This window comes from Geotrypetes seraphini, chromosome 2, assembly GCF_902459505.1.
Source record: "Geotrypetes seraphini chromosome 2, aGeoSer1.1, whole genome shotgun sequence".
NCBI lineage: Eukaryota > Metazoa > Chordata > Amphibia > Gymnophiona > Dermophiidae > Geotrypetes > Geotrypetes seraphini.
Window position 1 is genome coordinate 204,738,961 of NC_047085.1, and position 17,874 is coordinate 204,756,834.

At 45.8% G+C, this 17,874-nt stretch overlaps 1 protein-coding gene across 11 annotated transcripts in view; it reads right to left on the reverse strand.

Moving 5' to 3' along the window:
* Positions 1–17,874, reverse strand: part of RREB1 (ras responsive element binding protein 1) — a 305,141-nt gene that overhangs the window by 173,771 nt on the left and 113,496 nt on the right. For 7 of the 11 annotated variants that reach the window (XM_033934745.1, XM_033934744.1, XM_033934743.1 and 4 more), the window contains one exon: positions 12,147–12,215. The gene's annotated coding sequence lies outside the window, so the exon portion shown is untranslated. The remainder of the gene's footprint in view (positions 1–12,146; positions 12,216–17,874) is intronic. The other 4 variants (XM_033934751.1, XM_033934749.1, XM_033934748.1 and 1 more) reach the window with 1 other exon arrangement.

Sequence of the window (17,874 nt, forward strand, 5' to 3'; positions counted from 1 at the left end):
AGACAACATCCTATTATGGATTAAGTACTGGTTGAAAGAGTAGTGTTAAATGGCCAATATTCTCAACAGAGAAGGGTAAATAGTGGGGTTCTCCAGAGGTCTGAGCTGGGATCACCGCTTTTTTAAACATATTTATCAATGATAGGAATAACTAGTGAGATAATTAAATTTGCTGATGACACAAAGTTGTTAAATCACAAGAGGATCTTGTGAGATTGGAAGACTTAACATAGTAACATAGTAGATGACGGCAGATAAAGACCCAAATGGTCCATCCAGTCTGCCCAACCTGATTCAATTTAAATGTTTTAATTTTTTCTTCTTAGCTATTTCTGGGCAAGAATCCAAAGCTTTACCCTGTACTGTGCTTGGGTTCCAACTGCAGAAATCTCTGTTAAGACTTACTCCAGCCCATCTACACCCTCCCAGCCATTGAAGCCCTCCCCAGCCCATCCTCCACCAAACGGCCATATACAGACACAGACCGTGCAAGTCTGCCCAGAGGCCTTAGTTCAATTTTTAATCTTATTTTCTGATTCTAAATCCTCTGTGTTCATCCCACGCTTCTTTGAACTCAGTCACAGTTTTACTCTCCACCACCTCTCTCGGGAGCGCATTCCAGGCATCCACCACCCTCTCCGTAAAGTAGAATTTCCTAACATTGCCTTTGAATCTACCACCCCTCAACCTCAAATTATGTCCTCTGGTTTTACCATTTTCCTTTCTCTGAAAAAGATTTTGTTCTACGTTAATACCCTTCAAGTATTTGAACGTCTGAATCATATCTCCCTTGTCTCTCCTTTCCTCTAGGGTATACATATTCAGGGCTTCCAGTCTCTCCTCATACGTCTTCTGGCGCAAGCCTCCTATCATTTTCGTCGACCGCCTCAAGTCTTCTTACGTCCTTCGCCAGATACTGTCTCCAAAATTGAACACTTAGCATCAAAATGGCAGATGACATTTAATGTGAACAAGTGCAAAGTGATGCATGTGGGAAAAAAGGAACCCAAACTATAGCTACAGTACATGATGCTGGGTTCTATGTTAGAAGCCACTGCCTAGGAAAAAGATCTAGATATCATGTTGAGGATACATTGAAGCCCTTAGCTCAGTGTGTGGCAATGGCTAAGAAAGCAAATAGAATGTTAAGAATTATCAGGAAAGGAATGGAACACAAAGATGAAAATGTTATCATGTCTTTGTATCACTCTATGGTGTAGCCGCACCTTGAATCCAGTGTGCAATTCTGGTCGCCGCCATCTCAAAAAGGATATAGCAGAATTAGAAAAAGTACAGAGAAGGACGACAAAAATGATAAAAGGGATTAGATGACTTCCCTATGAGGAAAGGCTAAGCAGCTAGGGCTCTTCAACTTGGAGAATAGACAGTTCAGGGGAGATATGATAGAGGTCCATAAAATACTGAGTGGAGTGGAACGAGTAGACGAGAATTGCTTGTTTACTCTTTCAAAAAAAATACTAGGACGAGGGGGCATACAATGAAACTACTAAGTAGTACATTTAAAACAAACCAAAGGAAATATTTCTTCACTCAATGAGTCCCTAAGCCATTATTAAGATGGCTTGGGGAAATCAACTTATTCTTAGGACAAGCAGCTTAAAATCTGTTTTTATCCTTGGGATCTTGCCAGGGACTTGTGACATGGGTTGGTTAATATTGGAAAACAGGATACTGGACATGATGGATCTTCAGTCTGTCCCAGTATGGCAACTCTTATGAAGTGTTTGTTTACAAATGTTATAAGTCTAAAAAATGAGATGGTAGAATTAGAGGGACATTTTCAATAGGATGTTTAAGTCCATCTTTCAACGTTTCCATAAAGAAGTCCAAAAGTCAGGTCAGGAAAATTACCATTTTCAAAACCGCAAGATGTCTTATCTAGACATTCTGGTCCTTAGGACATCTATCTTTTTTGGCCATTTTTGACAATCAAAACGTCCAAATCTAGACCATTTGGACATGGGAAGGGCCAGCATTTTAATGGACTGGCTACACAGACATACCAACAGATGCCCTGAGGCCACAGCTGAACTAAAACATCTAGACCCTCGCTGCCTGGCTCGAATCTTCAATTGAAGAATCTGTCTGCTTTCTTGTTTTTCCATCATTGCCATGAGGTCAAAGTATGGACGACCCCAGCAATGGACAATGGTCTGAATTCTGCCATTGACAGCGTCCACTTGGCCGGATGGTCTGTCTGCTGAGGAAGCCAGCCTGAACACTGTCCATGATATTCACTGCTGCCTAAAGATAACACTCCGCCTAGTGAAATAGCATGCAGGTTTCCCGACATAGAGATGTAACTCTGTTTGCTGCCCTTTTGACACCTTAGTATGCAGAGGAGAGGTTAAGCTGGCTGTTCCTGCCTCTCTGGTCTGCACTGGACAGCACTTGATGCAAGGATACTCCTGAGGCACAAATTTTGTGCAATCCTGGCATGAATTCAGGGTAGAAGAACCCAAGGACTCCATCCCAACAGGTTTTGAGACAAAAACTGCAGTTTTGGAAGTGCAGGGAACTTTTGATAAAGATTGCTAAATATCCAAAATGGCCACCGTCACAATTTTCACACCTAAAATCGCTAATTAAACTAACTTCCCAAAGTTAAAAATCAGAAATTTTGGGATTTTTGAGGGGGAACATGCTGGAACCCTTAAAAACATGAATTTCAGACACCAACCCCGATTCAACTCAAAGACTCCCCATGATTCACCTCAGAGACTAACAGCCTTACTCACTGTGACCTGTGCTGCAGTCTATCTCAGCTCTCTTAAAGTAGCTGGAATGAAGAAGAATCTTTGCCTTATGCAGGATTTGCCTCTTCTAAGATAATTTTCGGGCTGCCAGTCAAGACAGGGCATCTGACCTCTCCCCCAGCCCCGCGGATCGACGGATTCACTACCAGAAGGGGGAAAGCAAAAAATGCAGCCAAAACTCTGTAAGACACCGCTGATCCTCCAACAGATGACTAATGGCCTGCTCTTAAACCCCTGCTAATCAGTAAGTGAGGACAGTAAGCGGGGACGGCCTTGGGCTCCAAAAACACCATAGGGGCTCATAATTGAAACTTAAATCCATCTAAAAACCCACCCAAGTCGGCACTTGGACGACCTAAAAGACAGGTCATCCAAGTGCCGATAATCAAACCTATTTTTTGGACGTATCCAGGGACATTTTAGGCCTCTGAATGCCGCTGCGCGCCCAGAGCTAAAAGGGGCATATCTAGAGGAGTGGTTAGAGTGGGATGTGGACGGGATGGGGGCCAACCTAGACTTAGTCATCCTGCAGAGATGATCAAAGGTTTTTCGAGACTTCTTGGACATAACTTATACATTGTGACTTAGACGATGTAAAAACAGGTCTAAGTGATCAAAAGGTATCCAAATTGACCAGATAACCACTGCAAAAACAAAGTAAAGATCCCCACACACTCCCCCAGTGCTCACTGATCCCTCCACACCCCTGCAAAGATCAGAATAAAAACGTACATGCCTGTCTCCAGAATATCAGCACCTGCTATAGGAAAACCTAGGAGAGCTACACACAGTCTCTTAGCCTTGGGGTGGGCTAGTGAACCATAGAGAGGAGGACCCAGGCCCATAAGCCACTTTAACCATTACATTCATAGCGGAAAATGTGAGACCTCCAAATCCCACCTGTAGCCATAAGGGCTATTGGGGTTGTAGACAGATGAGTATAGTGGGTTTTGGGGGGTGGTTTTTTTTTTGGGGGGGCTCATCATATCCTATAAGGGAGCTCTGGTGAGATATTTATGTGGCACCCTTTTTGTGAAGTTCACAGCAGTACCCTGTAAGGTGCCCCACTGCTCTTTTGCCATGTCTGGGTGGCCAGTCCATCACAAGGGTGGCCTCTCCCACGCCCAAATGGTCTTATTCTGGGCATTTGGGACTTAAGATGAATTTTTGGTCGAAAATGTGGTATAAAGATAAATGTACTGGTGGTCTGGATGACCAATGGCCTGGACGTCCAGATAGACGATATTCGATAAAAAATATTCTAGACGTAGTTTTCAAGAATGGACATTTTACCAATGCCGATTTTGGGCATCTAGCACCATACGTCTGAATTGGACTTAGATGTTTCCTTTAATTATGCCTCTCTAAAGCAGGCTGGCTAACAGGTACCACCAGGGATCGTCCTATTAGTTGCCGACTGCTTCTTCTCTATGCAGGCAGAGCTAAGCCAAGGATGAAAGCTCCAAGCACTGAAGATACTGAAAACATTGAAAACCACTGAATAAAATAAGAACAGGGAAGCACAGAACTAACAGCAGATGGCAGTAGAGCTCCCAGTGAAGTAATAGGGACACAGAAAAAATCCGGACTGGATTCCTTCTGCATATGGCTATGGCTTGCGGCCATGGGGAAATAACCCGCTTGTCTAGAATGACAGACCTATTGCACTGGAATCAACGTTACTTTACTACCTGGTTCTTGAGTTGTCGCAATGTTTTCTTCGGTTCAAACTGATTGGCCATGATGCTTTCTGAATGGAAATTGGTTGAGCGTGTTTCTTGCAATTTCTTCAGAACATATTGCACACTTACCCTCTTCCATAATCTTTCTCCAGATGCAATTTTTAATCAGACCCTCCTGACTGAAAGCCACCGTAATAATGTTTTATGTTTAAAGCAAAATGTCATCTGTGCATATCATGATGATAATCGCTAGGTGGTGGATGGGTCATTTAAGCAAGGTGGCCAGCAAGGGTATAAGCTTACTGCAAATTTATTCAGGATGATATATCCCAAATGATATTAAAATTGGTCAAGTTTTGACAAAGTTATTCAGAAAACAAGATTGGCATAGTTTTTTTTGGAAACAGTATACAACAGGGCACTTCATTTAGACGAAGGAAGGCACAGACATTTCACAGGAGGTGAGCTAGTCTAAAATCATATCAGTGTGTTGAAATGTAGGTGCAGACATTTATGACAGGTCTAAAGCTCATGTACTTATCACACATAAATGTGATAATTACTATGCTGTAAGTTACCTGTGTGTTGGCTGCTCTTGGGCCACCTGTGTGAACACCCTTCTAACAGTTAAACATAGAAACATGATGGCAGATAAAGGCCAAATGGCCCATCCAGTCTGCCTATCCGCAGTAAAGTGTAGTTACTTACCTGTAACGTAGGTTCTCCGTGGACAGCAGGATAGTCAGCCACATATGGGTGTTGTCCCAACACCTCCCAATTTGCGGATAAGCTCTCCAATAGCTCAGAGAGATTTTTTTTTTTTTTTTTTTCTCTGAGCACGTGCAGTGCCTGGGCCCCACTGGGCATGCCCGAGCCCTACCCATTTCCCCCTGCTTCCCCCTAATCCCCAGGATGTTCCTAGCTGTGGCCGGGTCGGCCGTATGGGGAGGCGGGTGGGTTGTGTGGCTGACTATCCTGCTGTCCACGGAGAACCTACGTTACAGGTAAGTAACTACACTTTCTCCTAGGACAAGCAGGATGAGTCAGCCACATATGGGTGACTCCCTAGCCGAGGGATGTACCGACTGGACCTGCGCCTTAGCGCTTTGTGCATCCCTCGCCTGGCTGTGGAGGCCGAGCCGGGCAGGGTAATCAGGCAAAGCAGGTAAAGTTGTGGAAACAAGGTTTTAGATAAAGTGCTGTGTTAACTGAGCAATAATACTCACAGAACAGTGAACTGGTCAATGACAATCAATGGACAGTGAGAAACCAACTGGTCAAAAGTGACAATTCGTACTTGCCTGTGAGAATTCATACTTGCCTATTCCACATTCAGTCTAGACAGGAGTGCTGGAAGACCTACTTAACTCACAGAACAGCGAAACTGGTCAATGACAATCAATGAACAGTGAGAAAACCAACTAGTCTACAGTGACAATTCGTAACTGGTCAACAGTGACAATTCGTACTTGCATATGAGAATTCATACTTGCCTATTCCACATTCAGACTAGACAGGAGTGCTGGAAGACCTACTTAACTCACAGAACAGCGAAAACTGGTCAATGACAATCAATGAACAGTGAGAAAACCAACTGGTCAACGGTGACAATTTATAACTGGTCAGTAGTGACAATTCGTACTTGCATATGAGAATTCATACTTGCCTATTCCACCTTCAGACTAGACAGGATTGCTGGAAGACCTACTTAACTCACAGAACAGTGAAATTGGTCAATGACAATCAATGAACAGTGAGAAACCAACTGGTCAACAGTGACAAATCGTACTTGCATGTGAGAATTCATACTTGCCTATTCCACATTCAGTCTAGGAAGGAGTGCTGGAAGACCTACTTAATCAATATTTATAACACCCTACTTGAACAGTGTTTGTCGAAGCTGTGCTAGTGGTTGCTGTCCCTCCCGGGAGGGAACCTATGCTTGGTGAAGGTGTGCATGGAGGACCAAGTGGCTGCATCGCAGATGTCCCCTATTGGTGTGTGGTGCAGATGTGCCGTTGTGTTGGCTATGGTTCTGCGCTGGTGGGCGTTGGCTCCCACCTGCGGTTGATGCTGCGCTTTTCTATAGGTGAAGGGGATGCACTCTTATATCCAGCGCGCGCGCCTGCGTTTGGTGGCCAGAAGACCTGGTCTGTTTTGGTCGTAGGAGACGAACAATTGAGGCTTGTCTAATCTGCTGCATAGTCAGGGCCCGCACACAGTCCAAGAGGTGTTGCTGAGGAGGCAGAGTGCCTCCCTGTGGGGAGATGTAGAGTGCCGGGAGGCGCGCTGAAGCCACCTTCGGCAAGAGTCGGGGGTGGGTTCTGGGTACCACCCTGTTCTCATGAGGGAGTGTGAAGGTAGACACGATGGTCAGGGTTTTCCCAGCCAGGAATACGGGATCTGCCTCCCCCAAAGGTTTGAAGGGGTCGAGGTGAGATGATGCGGCACCAAGTTGAGGTCCCATCCGGGCGGTGGTGTCCCTTCATGAAATTTTGTGATTACTGGATGCCTCGACACTGGTTTGCTGTCTAGGCCAGCGTGGTATGCTGTGATTGCACTTAGGTGGACCTTGATGAAAGTGGGTTTTAGGTCCCCCTGAGATAAGCTCAGTATGTACTGCAGGATGCCCGGTATGGGGGAGTTGTAGGGGTCTCGCTGCGTGTCTGTGCACTGGTAGCGGAACCTTCTCTCTTTCAACCCATAGCGTTTTCTGGTTGAAGTTCTTCTGGCTGCCATAAGAGTGTGCTCCACGTCTTGTGGTAGGTTCATCCTCTCATCATCCATGCGGTCAGGGCTAAGGAACGCAGGTCGTGGTGGAGGGGGTAATGAGAACTGTACTGATCGGGAGCGGGGAGAGGTGGGTGAACCGCTATCCCTTGCCGGAACGGGAACCATGGTTGCAGGAGCCCGAACAGGGCAATCATGATCACCGTTGCTCTGTCCTGAAGAATCTTCTGCAGGACTTAGGGTGTTCCAACTCACAGACAGACCGTCGGGGCTGAGACGGCGATGGGTTGATCTCTTTGCGCAGAAGGTCGAGTATTTTGAGTTCGGTTCGGTTGCAAACAGGTTGATGCTCGGTGTGCCTCAGGTGCTGAAGATCTTCTTCATCGCCGCTGGGTTGAGACACCACTCATCAGGATCCAGCAGGTGGCTGAGTCTTTCTGCCAGGTCGTTCTGCTCCCACAGGAGGTAAGTTGCCTGGATGGCGCATTGAATGGAGTCGGAGAACTCCCACATGTGGCAAGCTTCCTTGCATAGCGGGGTTGACCCTGTCCCTCCCTGTTTGCTGATATAGTGCGAGGCCACCTGGTTTTCTGTTTGGGTGAGGACTGCCCTGCCTGTTTGAAGGTTTCGAGGGCATTCCCTAAGGCCCTGAGCTCCAGTGGGTGGGTGGTCAGAGGTTGGGTACGCTGGTCCCAGTGACGTCTGAGGTGCCCTTTCAGGGATCACATGAGTAGTCTGGTGTGCTGCACAACAAAGAACGGAGCGTGCTGACGATGAGCTGCTGGCAGGGATGCACTGGGCCAGGGATGTCATGGCGTCGATCTGGTAGTCCCGTAGGACGTCCTTGGTCTGCGTGGTGTCGATGACTGCCCAGATGAACGATATCCCCTGGGTGGGTATCAGGTGGGATTTCATGTAGTTGATGAGGAACCCCAGTTCTTGGAGGAGGGTTATGGTGGTTGACGGGGCTGCCAGCTGTCGAGATAAGATAGGATGCGCACCCCTTGAAGGCGAGGATGTGCCACTGCCACGCACTTTGTGAACGCTCTTGGAGCCGTTGAGAGTCCAAGGGGCTGGACCTTGTACTGGAGGCGTCTGTCTTGGCTTTAGAAGCGACGATGCCTCCTGTGGGCTGGGTGCATGGGATACTAGCCAATACTCGGGCTTTAACAGGGCCAAGACTGTACCCAGAGAGTGCATCTGGACCTTGTGTATGCATCTGTTGAGCTTACCGAGATCCAGGGACGAGCGTTGTCCTTGTCCATGGTGACGCGGGGGTTCCTGGAGTAGAAACCCCTTGGTGATCTCCTCTGTTCGTCACCGCCTCTATTGATTCTGCCGAAGCAGGTCCTCTCCTTGCTGCAGGAAAGTTGGGTCGTCAGATGGAGGGTGCCCCGCCCACTCGGGGGGGGGGGCGGGAGTGGAGACGAATTCGGAATCCCTGCTTGATGATGCTGAGGGCCCACTGGTCGATAGTGATCCTGGGCCAAGCCTTCGCAGACAATCTGATCTTGCTGGGCCGGAGGGTGGTCAAGGTTCTGTTTTTGTCTTGGGGAGAGGGCTGCCCTTGGATGCCCCTGCCCCTCGGGCGGTGCTTGTTTGCGTAGCAGTTATGTTACTGTTGCGAGCGCTGGGGCACAGACTGCTGCCAGTGTGGACTGGCTCAGTTGTGAGCTGGAGTCTCTATTTTATTTTATTTATTTATTTCCTCTCACTGGCCTCCTGATAAAGCCGCATCTGGAACTGGAGCGCAGCAATTCGTGCGCTCAGCATTGCGCCCTCGAAGGTCTTTTTCCCCGTGGAAACCAGGGTTTTTCAGGTCCTTCCCTGACGGGGGTTGGAGGGGGGGGGGTCGTGCTGCCCTGTTTCTCTTAAGCTACCGCAATGTCCATGTATGGCTGCTGCGGGTTGTCGAATCCCTGGGCTGGAAAGATCTGGTACTTCAATCCCAGTCTCCTTGATGTTGGTTGCCCTGAGGAGGGAGTCAGCCAAATCTTGTCTCTGCAGTCCAGGAGGTTCTTGTGGACTGGAATCGCCACTGCCTGCGTGAAGTACTGGTACTGGTAGTTCAGGCCTTGTAGTACTCTGTCTTGGGTACTTGTTGTCCACCCACGTGGATCTTGAGAAAGGCTGTGAGTTTCTGGAGGGACTTGGGGTGAGTCCTCGTTTGTGGGTTTTTGTTTTTTGTTTTTTTTAGTAAATATTTATTTATTTTTGTGGGTGGTGACTTGGGGCGTGGCTGGAGGCTGGTGTGTAGCTTGTTCCTCCGTTGCTTGGGTGCATGGCATGCCGCTGAACCGCGCCATGTTGTTGTGCGTGGCTCCCTCTAAAGGGGGGCATAGTGGGGAATGTAGCCCGCTGAGAGAGGAGTGGGTCAGCAGGAGGATTAACTGTGGCTGCTGGTCCCACCCCTGGTGGTTCGCAGGTTCATGTGCTGCTCCACTTGACTGGTTGGGTGGCTCCATGTACCCCACCACCCTTCTCTGTCCTTCTTGAGAGGGGGGGAGAGCCTGCAGAGAGGGGGCAGGATGCACCCCTTCATCTGTGCCAGTGCTCCTGGCTGCGTTTCCCACTGTGCCTGGAGGCAGAGAAAGAGGAGTGATAATGCCTCTTGAGTGGGCTTCTGCTGCTGTACTGCCTATTGTATATTAAACTGTACAGCGCTGCATATGCCTTTCAGTGCTATAGAAATCATGAATAGTACAGAGTCCCTCATGCTAGCTGGAAAAACACTCTGCCTAGGTTTTATGAAGAGCAAACAGCTTTTTAGACTGAGGAGTTTTAAACCCCCACCCTTGGAGAGGCATGGTCTGACATGCCGCATCTCTGATGATATCAGCACCCTGCTGAGAAAGGCAGACTCCTTGTTCCCAACCTGAGAGGGGGAGGGGGAAAGGTGTGAATTGTAGACTCTGCAGGACCCAAAGAGGGAAAGAAACATCGAGTTGGGTTTTTTTTTTATTTTTTTTTTCAGCATGTCCTTTATAAGCTGAACTCTGGGGCAGCATGTCTCCTACTGGGGGGAGAGGTCTGCAGGTCCCCTCCAAGGGAAAGAAGCATGGGAGATTCTTTCTCCTTAAATTCAGATTGGGAGGAGGGTGGGGCAGAGCCCTCGGGGCTGCAACAGGTTATCAGAGGTTTTCCCAAAAACAAGCAGATAGGACTTACCTTTGAACCCCAATCGGCTCCCTACAGAGGCTGGCTGAAAGAGGCAGCATGCCGTCTGGAGGGTGAAAGCCCCGATCTGTTGCTTGCAGAGGCCGTGGATTTACGCAACAGCATGCAAGACTCCTATCGGCTGCCCTGCAGAGGATGGCTGAAAATGGCACGTGCAGGGATTCCTGGAGAGATCTCTCGGTCTGGCGAGACTCCTATGGGCTGCCCTGCAGAGGTTGGTTCAAAGCGGCAACATGCAGGGACTCCGGGAGATATTTCTCTACCGGGCCAAGTGCAGGCGGGGGGATTAGCTGAGCCAGGGCATCCTGGAGGCTCCTTGCCACTGTAGCATGTGGATCCCCCGCTGCTGTATTCTGATGAGGATGGCTGCTGGAGGAAGATTCTCGGGCCTCACTTCTCTTTATGCCCTGCGGAGGCTGGCTGTAAGCAGCGACATGCATGAACTCCTGGAGAGATCTCTCGGTCTGGTGAGACTCCTATCGGCTTCCTGCAGGGGCCGACGGCTAGCGACAGCATGCAAGACTTCCGGGAGAGATTTCTCGACCGGGCAAGTTGCAGTCGGGGGGGTTGACTGAGCCAGGACGTCCTGGAGGCTCCTCACCGGATTCGTCTGTGGATCCCCCGCTGCTACGCTCCGATGAGGATGGCTGCTGGAGGAAGATTCTCGGGCCTCACTTCTCTTCATGAAGTCTCTCAGTGCCCTCTTCCTTAGCTTGCGTGCACGTGGGGACATGTGCGCACAATGCAAGCCACACGGAAACCTCGAGCGCCGGATCCAATCAGTGGGCGCACAATTCATGAGGATCCAGTGTGTTCATCCTCCTCCTGCATCCCAGTTGTTTCTTTAGATGATTCAGGCATCTTCAAGTTGATGAGTAGAAAAGTTGTAATGGAGAGCTGTAGAAAAATCCGACCGATGGGAACGGGCGGAAACTAAAGACTGGGGATTAGGGGGAAGCAGGGGGAAATGGGTAGGGCTCGGGCATGCCCAGTGGGGCCTGGGCACTGCACGTGCTCAGAGAAAAAAAAAAAAAAAAATCTCTCTGAGCTATTGGAGAGCTTATCCGCAAATTGGGAGGTGTTGGGACAACACCCATATGTGGCTGACTCATCCTGCTTGTCCTAGGAGAACAATGATCTCTTCCTCTCTCTAAGAGATCCCACATGCCTATCCCAGGCTTTCTTGAATTCAGTCAGTCTCTGTCTCTACCATCTCTTCTGGGAGACTGTTCCATGCATCTACCACTCTTTCTGTAAAAAGTATTTCCTTAGATTACTCCTTCATACTATGTCCTCTCTTTGCAGAGTTTCCTTTCAAATGAAAGAGACTCGACTCATGTGCATTTACATAACGTAGGTATTTAAAACATCTCTATCATATCTCCCCTCTCCCGCCTTTCCTCCAAAGTATACAGATTGAGAATTTTAAGCCTGTCCCCATGCACCTTATGACGAAGACCATGCACCATTTTAGTAGCCTTCCTCTGACCTGACTCCATCCTTTTTATATCTTTTTGAAGGTGCGGCATCCAGAATTGGGTACACTATTCTAAATGAGGTCTCACTAGAGTCATACCTTTCCCTATGCAACCTAGCATCCTTCTAGCTTTCGCCGTCACTTTTACGGCCACCTTAAGATCATCACACACATTCACACCCAAGTCCCACTTTTCTGTCGTGCACATATATTCTTCAACCCCTAAACTGTACCATTCCCTGTGCAACTCTCTATTCAACAGGTTACTGTACCCAGTACATGTCAATTCTATTTAAATATTACCTACAGTCCTCTTCATCTTGGCTGCAGGCACTCTCTTCTCTTTACAGAATTCATCCTGTTTTCTCTCTCCTGAAAAGTAAGAGATGTTAATGGACTTTTTTTCTTTTTTTACTGCAAAACTAAGAGCCATTGAAAGTTGAAATGTAAGAAAGCATGCTGAAGGCCACATGGAGAGATTCCATGTTAAGTGCACCTGGTAAAGATATTCCATTCATTTATAACCCATCTAGCAAATGCATGTACAGACTTTTAAATATTACACATTATCTGCAGTCATCCACTATATTGTTGGATTATTTTGTAGCTCTTGCATTACCTACTTTTCTTGATCTTCCTTGTGATTTTATAACTATTATCACTTTTCAGGAAGTTTAAAAAAAATTTTTTAACACCAATCTGATTTCATAACAACTGAAGATACTTTGGAGTCTATTGATGACTATAACTCCATACCCTGATGAAAAATGTTTGAAATACCCAACTTGTTTACAGTAGGCTACTAGATAATGGATTTAAAACAACCCAGAGAAAATATTTCTTCACGTGTGTAATTAAACTCTGGAATTCGTTGCCAGAGAATGTGATGACATCAGTTAGCTTAGCGGGGTTTTAAAAAGACTTGGATAATTTCCTAAAAGAGAAGTCTATAGGCTATTATTGAAATGGCTTGGGGAAATCCACTGCTTATTCCTAGGATAAGCAGCATAGAATCTATTTTACTACAGTCATGCAAAGGATATGAATTTATTTCAGGTTTTATATTCTGCCTCTCCAAAACAGATCACATTTTTTAAAAAACCCTAAGACATTCATATTAAATCACAACATAAAACATAACATTCATTGTAAGCAATAGAAATTATTGAACATATTTACAACTCTAAACAGAGGCATAGGCAATGGGTAATCAGCACAACTCTAATCACTACATGGAGAAGACTGGGTAGACTACGCTGGCTTTATTAGCCATCATTTACTATGTTACCATGATAAAGAAAAATCAAACCTTGCTTTCAACAACAGAGGTAGCAGTGGGCAAACGTATCACTAGGGCATTTTGTGACCTGGGTCACCCCTGAACATATGTTGCTAAAGTTTGCACAGATAATTTAAAAAAAAGAAAAAAGAAGATGATGAGTCTGAAAGTTCTCAATTTACCTGTTATTTTGCAAAAGGTTCTCTTAACTTACAGCCCGGTTTTAGAATACCTATAAGAGCACGTACAATAGAAACAGTCATGCTGTATCTATAGCAGGCCTTCTTAACCCAGTCCTTATGGCACACCAATTGCCATTGGGTTTTCTGGATATATGAGAGAGATTAGCATATCAAGGAGGAAGCACATGCCAATCTATCTCATGCATATTCATGATGGATATCCTGAAAACCCGATGGGACATGGTATTTCTTAAAGGCTGGGTTGAGACGCTCTAGTCTATGGCTTCTTCAGCTATGAAAAGAACCCAGGCCCCTCTGCGCAAGCTCATCCTTATAGGTTTTCTAAATCCTAGTTGTGTACACAGCACAATAAAAGGTGGCTCAGTCAGTCAAATAATTTATGTTATTTTATTGGTTTTTATTTAAAGTATTAATTTTAGTTAGTATTTATACTCCACTTATAGCCTAAGAAGTTTACATTCAGGTACTCAAGCATTTTCCCTACCTGTCTTATAATAATTTTGGGGCAAAAAAATGCACTAGGGCTTACTTTCAGGGATGTCTTATTTTTTTTTAATTCTTTTACTTAGTTTGAAATAATATACAAGTATTACAACTTGAGCAGGAAAAATGGAGGAAAACAGCTAACAATTAACAATCTCAGAATTAACTAGACATTAAAGAAACAAATTCTTTCCTCCTTAGACCTCAACAATCTATAGAGGGAGTGGTCTTAAAACATGGGACCAAATTATTAAGAGGAAAAAAAAAGGGGAAAAAACTAAAGGCTTAACGGTGGCTCCTATAGTCTGTTAATACATCCTTTTATCCTCTGGAGCAGTGGTTCCCAACCCTGTCCTGGAGGACCACCAGACCAATCGGGTTTTCAGGCTAGCCCTAATGAATATGCATGAGAAAGATTTGCATATAATGGAAGTGACAGGCATGCAAATCTGCTCCATGTATATTCATTAGGGCTATCCTGAAAACCCGATTGGCCTGGTGGTCCTCCAGGACAGGGTTGGGAACCACTGCTCTAGAGTCTTTAAGTCTAGAAAAGTCCACAAATGGTCAGGAACAAAAAAAGTATATTTTGTCCCTGCGTGTTTAATGAGGCACTTGCATGGATACATTAGTTGAAAAGTAGCCCCAATCTCTTTTGTTTCTTGCCTCATCACTAGGAAAAGTTTTCTTCTTTCCTGAGTTTCTTTATTCACATCAGGGAATATCCATAATCGCTGCCCAAAACATGGGGTTTGCGATTTACGAAAATATAGTTTTAGAACAGAATTTTAAGCTTGCTGAAACAGAAATTTCCACCAACCTTTGGAAATTTAACCTTCAGAGATTTAAGGGCTCCTTTTATTAAGGTGCGCTAGCATTTTTAGCGTGCACTGCAGTTTGCGCGCTCTGCCCCCCGCGCTACCCGTAAAAACTAACACCAGTTCAATGGTGGCGTTAGTGTCTAGCGTGCGCTAAGGGTGCGCTAAAACCACTAGCGCAGCTTAGTAAAAGGAGCCCTAAGCCTTCTGTTAAAATTTTCTAACTGCTCTATTTTTCTGTGTGTCATTAATTTGTCCTTAATCAAAGTATCTACTGCTGATTTTAAAGTAGATATATCCTCATTTACTATAGTAAATTTAATCTCATTGTCAGTCTTCAACAATCTTGGACAGAGTCTACTTTCATCACCAAATCAGCTGTTTCTTGGGCAGACTTTTGAACTGTCCGTCCATTTTTTGGAGCATTTTCCAGACGTCCAATAGAGATTTCCTCCATCTGGGTTAAAGCAGAACCTGTCACCCCAGCTGATTTTACCTTCTCCGCAGGATCTTTCTCCACCTGACATCCCTCAACAAAGACGATCCCCGCAGCCACCTCGGCATTAGGGTCCACTTTGCAGACCGGGCGTCTCACTCGTGGGAGGAACAAATGGATCTGGAGGCGATAAAGAAACTTTCGGCTCCAGTGCAGTCGTCATGCCCCCTGGTGCCGGCACAAGCAAGCCTTGCTCTTCAGGATATGTAGGAGTCCTGGCGTTGAAGTCTAGAGTCGTCTGGCGCAGGGGCATCGAAGCGTCCATCGGTGAGGTTTCCATCCAGACTGCGCCTCTGCGCTTCGTATGAGGCATCATAAGAGGAAAAGCTAGAAACACTAGCAGGCAAAAGAGTACTCCAGACTAACTCTTGCCACTCGCTGCCATCCTCTCATCTTATTTTTTTCATGTACAACAATCATCTCTCCCTTCGTCTCCTCCACCCTAATTCTTCCTTTCTCCCCCCAATGTGCAGATCTTTCCTCCCATTTCACCCATCCCTTTGTGCAGCATCTTTCTATCCCTCCCTCCCATCCCCCTGTGCAGCAGAACCCCACCGAGACTGACCTACTTCCTCTCCGAGGCCTCCTAAAGCAGGTGTGAGGATTGCTAAATCCATGAGTTTGATTTTTTTTTCAATAAATCAGGTAGCACTAGTGTCAAGGATGGAGTCAGGGAGTGTCGGGGACATTCGGGGGTAGATCTTAACTAGGGCTTATTTTTGGGGTAGAGCTTATATTAGGAGCATCTTTAAAAATTATGCTAGGGCTTATTTTCAGGATAGGTCTTATTTTCGGGGAAGCAGGGTAAAAGCAAAAAACGCCATGAGAAAACTAAAGGGTTTAAAAATGAAAGTAGATGTTATGAAATAGCGTGTGTGGCCATGGAGACAGTGTGGGTGGAAGTGACTGGGGATCACTCCTTAGGTGCGCTACTGGACCACCAAAGAGGTACGGTAGGCCTGGGGGGGCTGCCGATGGTTCTAGAAGAGGGGAAGAAGGAACTGGATGCAGCGATGCCTGTTCAGGGGGAGGGAGGGAAGCAGTGAAAACACTGCTGGTTCAAGGGACTGGAGGAGGGACATTACCTGGAGGAAGGCTAATGCTAGACACCATAGGGATGGGATGGAGGTAGGTCTCAAATATAAACCGAGGTCACCATTTTGGGGCAATTTTTTTGACCCAAAAATCTTGCATGTTTGAGGCAGGGAATGTGTGGCGCAGTTATCTATAGCCTCAGCACCCTGAGGTTATGGGTTCAAACCCATGCTGCTCCTTGTGACCCTGGGTAAGTCACTTAGGGCTCCTTTTACAAAAGGTGTGTTAGGGCCTTAATGCGCAGTATATTGTGCGTTAAAATGCCACGTGCGCTAGCCGCTGCCGCCTCCTCTTGAGCAGGCGGTAGTTTTTCAGCTAGCGTGCGCTCCAAAAACGCTAGCACACCTTTGTAAAAGGAGCCCTTAATCCCCCTCCCCCCCCCATTGCCTCGGGTACTTTAGAAAGATTGTAAGGCCACTGGGACAGACAGGGAAAAATGTTTTAATACCTGAATAAATTCACGTAAACCATTCTGAGCTCCTTGGGGAGAACGGTATAGAAAATTGAACAAATAAATGCATTTGTTGACTAGTTCTTAAGTGTGCCCTGCTAGCACTTCCACAGGTCAAGGCCAAAAAGTCATTAGATTCCATTTCTTTTGTAGTTCAAGTCTTTGAAAAGTGTTTTGGATTTCTTTATAGAGACATTTGTACTTAAATCTGGGCAAGTTTTTAATCTGTGGTAGAATGGGATTCACAATGAAGCAGAGGATTTAGAAATGAAATATCTTGTCAGTGAATGAGTTGCAGGTAGCAGGGGGCTCTATTTAAACAATAAGGCACAGCAGGGGGCATATTGTAGGAGGCTAGTGAGTGGGATGGGATGTTGTAAGTAGGTGTGGTCACAGTTGTTATGTTCTTCTTGCCTTAAAGAATGCTGTCTGGGGGAGGAGGGGTGTCTCAGTAGTGCCTTGGCTTATACCAGTCCAGTCGTCTCAAACTCAAACCCTTTGCAGGGCCACATCTTGGATTTGTGGGTACTTGGAGAGCTTCAGAAAAAAATAGTTAATTTCTTATTAAAGAAATGACAATTTTGCATGAGGTAAAACTCTTTATAGTTTATAAATCTTTCCTTTTGGCTAAGTCTTAATAATAATATTGTCATTTATAGCTTCAGAGACATATGATCAAGAAACTGTTTTATTTTACTTTTGTGATTATGATAAACATACCGAGGGCCTCAAAATAGTACATGGCGGGCCGCATGTGGCCCCCCGAGCCACAGGTTTGAGACCACTGGCTTATACCATTACAAAATATGTTTTAAAGGAAAGGAGACAAGAAGCAATTCTGCATTTCAGTATCCCCTGCCATGTGCAAATGTCTGGAAGATATCCAAAGTTGTTATAAGAAATTGCCTTTATAATCCTATGCCACAACAATTCACAATCCACGAGCTACTAAACAATTTATCATGGACTAATCAAAATCTATAAAGGTCACAAAATTTTATCAAGAATTTTTTGTGCCCCTCCCTTTTTTTTTTTTTAAAGAATGAGAAGCTACACAAAATGTTTGGATCAGTTTCTGAAATAAAAACCCCTGATGTAGCCAATCGCAAAACATATGATACTATGTTGGGGTATCTGCAGGAAGATTGATCTGTATTTATGAATATGAATAAATGAGCTGGATAAATGAAGAAGAGCTCTAAAACT